We start from the raw sequence: 7,914 nt of genomic DNA on the forward strand, positions 1-7,914 counted from the left end.
AAGAATAAAAGTGTGAAGTGAGGTGTAAAATGTTGTTATTTTGGGCCAAACTTAAGTGAATGGATGTCCAATGCATGGCCAAAAGAGGTAAAAAAACGTGACTGGTTTGTGCAGCATGCTTAAAAAATCTGATTGGGCCAGCCAGACCCAAAATCTGCCTAGAAAATCAAGTCATGGTGCCCACTTTAAATGAATGTATCTCTCAAACCATGGATCCAAATGAGATGATTCCAAAGGATGTGAAAGAGGGCATGGCAAGGTACAATTATTGTGAAGAAAGTATTTTCAAATAATGCCTTTAAGTGCAAGAAAACTGGCCAAGAAGTCTTGACAAATTTTGAAGATTTTGGACTTAGAATTTTTTCTAAGTGTCCTGAAAAAATGTCTCACTTTGACTAAGCATAACTTTCTCAATTCTAATCCAAATGGAGCAAACTTTATATATCTAGAAAGCTTGGAACAAGAGTAACAACTTTAATTTTTGAGAAATTTTCAAATGGAGCTTTTATCTTGATGAAAAATGGGCTTAAAGTGAGTGCAACGATCATGAAAACTTGCCCTAAATGGAAAGTCAACCATTTCCAAATTAAGTAACTTTTCCAATTCCTGATTAAATGATGAATCCATGATCCAAACTTGATAAAATTTCACATGTAGGATACCCTAGGCATGGATTTTGAGATTCCACTCTCAAAATGTCAGGAGTTGACTTTTCTGGCCCCACAATTGACTTTTCCCAAACTGTTTGATTCCTGATTCCATTGATCAATTGAAGCACTTCTAGCTCAAATAAAGAGCTGATTTTTTGTATGTAGACCCTTGTGGACATATGGAGGTCCATGGAAAAGAGTTTCACCCAAAGAATCAGAAATAAACTGATTTTATACCAAACCCTAGTTTTAGGGCAAAATGATCAAGAACTGATTGCACTGATTGTCAATGGATCTTTCTGAGATAATTGTGAATCTTCCTAGGTAAAGATGCCTCTCTAATCATGACATGGATGAGCTCCTCTACTTCCAATTAAACATTTCCTGTTGCAGGTAGCCATGAAACCCTAATTTCTGATTAAATCCAGATGAACACTCTGATAGCTTTGAATCCTTCACTGATGAACTGAGGACCATAATAAGATACTTGGACCCCCCTGAGACCCTTGAGACTTGTATACTTAGAAAATGAAGTCCAATTCTCAATCTTGCTTTGTGTGGGCTCCTTCTGTTAAGGAGTGATCAATCAAAACCTGATCTCCATGTCACTAATGCAGTATGCAATGAGTATGACCTAATATGATACTAATGAAGTGTAAAACATAATCCCATGCTTCCAGGAAAAATGAAGGGTAAATTTTGGGGTATTACACTTTGCTAGAGGATGACGAACAGGAAGACGGCACAAATTTTGTGACACATGGAAAGGCTTGCGACAATTGGATTGCTGTTGATATTCCTATTATTATGCATCGATCTAAGTAATTGCTTTTATTTGTTTTCAAAATCCTTCTCCTATGCCAAAGGGGAAAGTGAACATTGTTGGGCATTTCAAATTTTGATCATCAATGAAATTAATTCTATTCATCCACATCTATGATGTTTGTTTTTACTTTTTGCTTTATTCTGAAAATGGTAATCACAAAAAACATAAATAAATAATATAATTGTCCATCTGCATAATATTTGGTCACAAATTCACTTCTCTAAAATCAAAATATTAAATCATTATGCAGGTTGGTTTCTAACCCTATTGAATACAATGATCCTTCTCCTTCTCCAAATTTTAAATTCGTTGTGTTTGAGGCTGAAGAGGAAAGTGATGAAGAAGTGAGTGATGAATTGTCTCGTCTTCTTGAGCACGAGGAAAAAGCCATTCAGTCATTCGAAGAGCAGATTGAGCTAGTCAACTTGGGTTCCGAGGATGATGTGAAGGAAGTAAATATTGGGTCTCGACTGTGTACAGGTGTTAAGAAGGGGTTGATTGATCTTCTCCAAGAATATTCAGATGTGTTTGCTTGGTCCTATCAAGACATGCCTGATCTGGATTCTGATATTGTGGAGCATAGATAGCCGTTGAAGCCAGAATGCCCGCCAGTCAAGCAGAAGTTGATAAGAACGCATCCTGATATGGCAGTAAAGATTAAAGAAGAAGTGAAGAAGCAGATTGATATCGGTTTCCTTGTAACAGCTGAGTATCCGCAATGGGTGGCCAATATTGTGTCTGTTCCGAAGAAGGATGGAAAAGTTCGTATGTGTGTTGATTATAGAGATTTGAATAAATCCAGTCTGAAAGATGATTTCCCTCTGCCACACATTGATATGTTGGTAGACAATACTGCTAAATTCAAAGTTTTTTCGTTTATGGACGGATTTTCCGGATATAATCAGATCAAGATGGCACCCGAAGATATGGAGAAGACCATATTCATTACACCTTGGGGAACATTTTGTTATAGAGTGATGCATTTCAGTTTAAAGAATGCCGGTGCAACTTACCAAAGAGCAATGACTACTCTTTTTCATGATATGATGCATAAAGAGATTGAAGTTTATGTCTATGACATGATTGCTAAATCAATTGATGAAGAGGAACATGTTAAGCATTTGTTGAAGCTATTCCAGCGTTTGAGGAAGTATAAACTCCGCTTGAATCCCAATAAGTGTACTTTTGGTGTTTGTTCTGGTAAGTTGGTAGGCTTTATTGTCAGTGAGAAGGGTATTGAAGTTGATCCTGCCAAGGTCAAAGCAATACAAGAGATGCATGTGCCCAAAACTGAGAAGCAAGTCAGAGGTTTTCTCGGCCGCTTGAATTATATCTCAAGATTCATTTCACACATGACTGCCACATGTGCGTCTATATTCAAGCTTCTTCGGAAAGATCAGTCTTGTGATTGGACCGAAGATTGCCAGAAAGCTTTTGACAGTGTCAAGGAATATTTGCTAGAACCTCCGATTTTGTCTCCACCTGTTGAAGGAAGACCATTGATTATGTATTTGACTGTGCTTGAAGATAGTATGGGTTGTGTTCTTGGTCAGCAAGATGAGACTGGAAAGAAAGAATTTGCAATTTACTACCTCAGTAAGAAGTTCATCGACTGTGAGACTCGGTATTCTATGCTTGAGAAAACTTGTTGCGCATTGGCTTGGGCGGCCAAGCGTCTGCGTCAGTATATGTTGAATCATACCACTTGGTTGATATCCAAAATGGATCCAATCAAGTATATATTTGAGAAGCCTGCTTTAACTGGGAGGATTGCCCGTTGGCAGATGTTGTTATTAGAGTATGATATCGAATACCGATCTCAGAAAGCTATCAAAGGTAGTGTCTTGGCTGACCATTCGGCTCACTAACCGATTGAAGATTACCAGTCAGTGCGGTATGATTTTCCTGATGAATAGATCTTGTATTTGAAGATGAAAGATTGTGATGAACCATTGCTTGAAGAAGGGCCAAAACCTGGTTCTCGTTGGGGCATGGTTGTCGATGGAGTTGTTAATCAGTATGGTAATGTCATTGGGGCAGTAATCATTACTCCTCAAGGCATGCATTTTCTGTTTACAGCTAGAATAACTTTCAAGTGCGCAAACAATATGGCAGAATATGAAGCTTGTATTATGGGGCTTGAAGAGGCCATTGATCTCATAATCAAGCACTTAGATGTCTTTGGAGATCCAGCAATGGTGGTGAATCAGATCAAAGGTGAATGGGAGACGAATCAACCTGGTTTAATACCATATAGAGATTATGCGAGGAGGATTTCAACTTTTTTAACCAAGGTTGAGTTTCATCATATCCCTCGAGATGAAAACCGGATGACAGACGCTATTGCAACATTGGCATCAATGATTATAGTGAAATATTGGAATGAGGTTCCCAATTTGACTGTGATACGTCTTGATAGGCCAACTCATGTGTTTGTTGTTGAAGAGGTCAAAGACGAAAAGCCGTGGTATTATGACATCAAGTGTTTCCTCCAAAGTCAGATTTACCCATTTGGGGCATCTTTTAAAGATAAGAAGACTTTGAGAAGATTAGCCGACAATTTCTACCTGAATGGTGATGTTTTGTATAAGAGAAACTTTGATATGGTTCTACTCATATGCGTGGATAGACACGAAGCAAACCTGTTAATGATTGAAGTCTATGAAGGTTCCTTTCGTACTCATTCCAATGGACATGCAATGGCAAAGAAGATGTTGCGAGCAGGTTACTATTGGCTGACAATAGACTCTGACTGTTGCAAGTTTGTGAAGAAGTGCCACAAATGTCAAATATATGCAGATAAGATTCATGTTCCTCCGACACTGTTGAACGTTATTTCCTCCCCATGGCCCTTCTCCATGTGGGGAATCGATATGATTGAGCCCAAAGTGTCGAATGGACATCGTTTCATTTTAGTGGCAATTGATTAATTCACAAAATGGGTTGAAGCGGCATTATATGCGAATGTAACCAAACAAGTTGTTGTAAGGTTTATCAAGAATCAGATTATATGTCGTTATGGTGTGCCAAGTAAGATCATTACTGATAATGGATCGAACTTGAATAATAACATGATGAAAGCTCTTTGCAAAGACTTCTAGATTGCACATCATAATTCTTCTCCCTACAGACCTAAGATGAATGAGGCTGTTGAAGCGGCGAACAAGAACATCAAGAAGATCATTCAGAAGATGGTTGTAACATATAAGGATTGGCATGAGATGCTCCCATTTGCTTTGCACGGTTATTGTACATCCATCCTCACTTCAACAGGGGCAACCCCTTTCTCTCTTGTATATGGTATGGAAGCAGTGCTCCCTGTAGAGGTTGAGATTCCTTCATTGCGTGTGCTCATGGAAGCCAAGTTGGCTAAGGCTGAATGGTGTCAAACCAGGTATGATCAATTGAATTTAATCGAAGAGAGGAGATTGACTGCCATGTGCCATGGTCAGTTATATCAATAGAGGATGAAGAAAGCTTTTGATAAGAAGGTCAGACCTCATGTATTTAGAGAAGGTAACCTTGTGCTCAAGAAGATTTTATCGTTCAAACCAGATTCTAGGGGAAAATGGCCTCCTAGTTATGAAGGCTCATATGTTGTTAAGAGAGCCTTTTCAGACGGTGCTTTGATTCTTATAACTATGGATGGTGAAGAGTTCACTCGTCCTGTGAACGCAGATGCAGTCAAGAAATACTTCGCCTAAAAAACAAAAGAATAGCTCGCTAAGTTGAAAACCTGAAAGAGCGGCTTAGGCAAAAATGAGCGTCTCGGTGGATTGAAACCCGAAAGGGCGATCCAGGCAAAAGTTAGAGATATAAAAAAGAAAGATTACCCCGATAAATTGATTACCCCACCTTGGGGCAATTTATGCAAAAATAAGGGATTATGGCAAGTAACGGCATCCTGTTGATCTTCAGATTTTGAAGATTTTGTTGAGCACAACGGTCGACGGTGGTTCATCATCCCCAGTAGCGACCAAAAGCATAGTGGACATCAAAAGTTGGTGGAAGGATTAGTGATCATTTGTATTCAATGTAACCCTTTTCCATGTAAATTACCATTTTTAACTTTGTAAAAATCTATGGAGTCTTGTCATTTATAGACTACCATTCCATTAAATAAAGTTGAGCTTTTATCCAATTGTTTCTACTCGTGTTTATTTCAGCAAATAGTTTTAAATTTTATTATGATCATTTTTGAAATTAAAACTTTAAATTAAAACCATTTTTCTTAAACATATAAAAGCATGAATTTTAAGCAATCGATTTCATTTAAAAAGAAGTATCATTAGCGGTTCGAAAGCAGTAAGCCCTAAGTGTGAAGCAGTATTGGTCCTCCCCGAGCAGTAGGCGCAATTTCTCTTTCATCCTCAACAACATCTTAGCATTTCAGCCATGGTTGTCCGCTATTCCCCGGTAGGATAGCCATCAGAGTTGGTTGTTTCAGTCCCCTGCGGAATGTTTATTCCTCAACAGAATTTATGTTTATTCCCTAGCTGAAAACCGGTTTCCTCAGCAGTTCGCGTGGTAGCGGTAGAACTTTGGTTTCCCCACCAATCGCCATCAGATTCACTCCCAGTCAGAGTTTCCTCCTGGTTTCTGACCAGCTATTTGTGTTTATCCTCTGCATGGTTGTCTCCCATTTGATATGGTGTTGACCTAAAATCTCCCGCAGATTCGGTGTAAGACCCCAATTTTGTCCCTAAGATCCCTCATGGCATCATACCATAGCATTGCATAGCCTCAAGGATCATTGGACACCTTGCTTCCTCCCCTGTGGGTAGGATCTTTTTGTGAGTGATTCTTGATCACCAAGCATTTCTTGCATTTGTATATCATTGCTTTTCTTTTAATCACTAACCAAAAATGTACAAAAATATGTCATCTCACATTTGTCTTGCAGCTTAAGCAGTCAACAGGTCAAGGCAATTCAAGTGAATTCTTTGGGCAAGAGATGAGGTTTTCCTTGAGATATGGATCATGTGATCATTATATTGAGATTATATGAGCTATAGGTTCATTTTGGAGCAAGATCCCCAAGTGGTTGAGGCTCAAGTTCATCAGAATGTTTTCAGGTCATCTAAGGACCAATGCAGTCAACTGAAAGTCAACTGAAGGCTTTGAAGTGTGAAATTGAGTTTCTTCATCTCATTCATGTTCAAACAATGCTTATTCATCATGTCAAACATCTACCTTGAAGAATTTGAAGTCAAATCAAAAGTTTCCAAAAATGGAAAGTGACCTATAATTTCAACTTTCCAAAAATGGCAAGTTTTTTTGTCCAACTTCAACTCAACTTTCCAACATCAAAGAAGCTTCAAATGAAATTTTGTACAACATGAAAGTTGAAGATCTCTCTCTCCCATTTCCAAAAAGTCCAAGATCATGATCATCTGATGAATGGTTGAAGAGATATGATCCAATCATTGCCAAGTGTGCATGGAACTTCAAAAGGGCATAACTTTTGACTCATAACTCCAAATTGAGTGCTCCTTTTCGCATAATTCTTCTCATGACATGTATTTTCCAAATCATTCATCACATTGCATAAAATTTCATCATATGATCATTTGCTCCTTCATGCCCATTTTGGAGGGAAATTTGAAAATTTAAAAATGGTGCATTACATGAACAAATTTCCATTGCCATTGTGTTGATAAAATGATTTTAAGTGCATTTGAGCTTACATTGGGTACTGTTCACGTATGCATTTGCCATGCACCTCCAATTTTCAATTTTTTTGCCATACACCTTATCTTGTTTAATCTCAACTAAACCATGTTTAATTTTGATTAGGAGTTGATTAGTACAGAGTATATATACATAATCCTAACAGAATTGTGGAGGATTTTCACCATTTCTAGATCTAAAACTTTTTCCCTCCAAATTCTTCTCTCCATCCAAATTCAAAATTCTTCCACATAACATTGAGTTTTTCTTCCATATTCTGGTTCTCTGGTATTGATTTAGTGTAGATCAAGCATTGGATCATCAAATTTGGACCAGAATCGTGCTGTGCAAGTTCAAGAACACAAACATGGAAGTTCAGATTTGAGCAAGATCTAAGCCACTACAAGCTCCAATTTCTTCACAAAGCTTCATAACAAGAACTTAGGAGTGGATTTGCAGCTTGCCAGGCCTTGGAATTGCTGATTCCAGAAGTTGATCTTCAAGAGGTAGGTTTTTCGAACCTCCTAATTCTCAAATCTTTTGCCATGATCTTGTAGTTCATATCATGCTGATCACTCTGCTGAAAATTTCGTGTGAAATGGTGGCTTATTGACTGAGATATGCTTGATTGAAGTTTTGTGCATCAAAATGTTTTTGCTTGAATCTCATTATCCATGGCTTGTTTTGATGAAATGTTGCTCGATCTGTAACCTACATTGCATAAGCTTTCTGTTGATATAAAAATTTCGTAATTCTGGAAAAATAATT

Source organism: Lathyrus oleraceus, chromosome 5, assembly GCF_024323335.1.
Source record: "Lathyrus oleraceus cultivar Zhongwan6 chromosome 5, CAAS_Psat_ZW6_1.0, whole genome shotgun sequence".
NCBI lineage: Eukaryota > Viridiplantae > Streptophyta > Magnoliopsida > Fabales > Fabaceae > Lathyrus > Lathyrus oleraceus.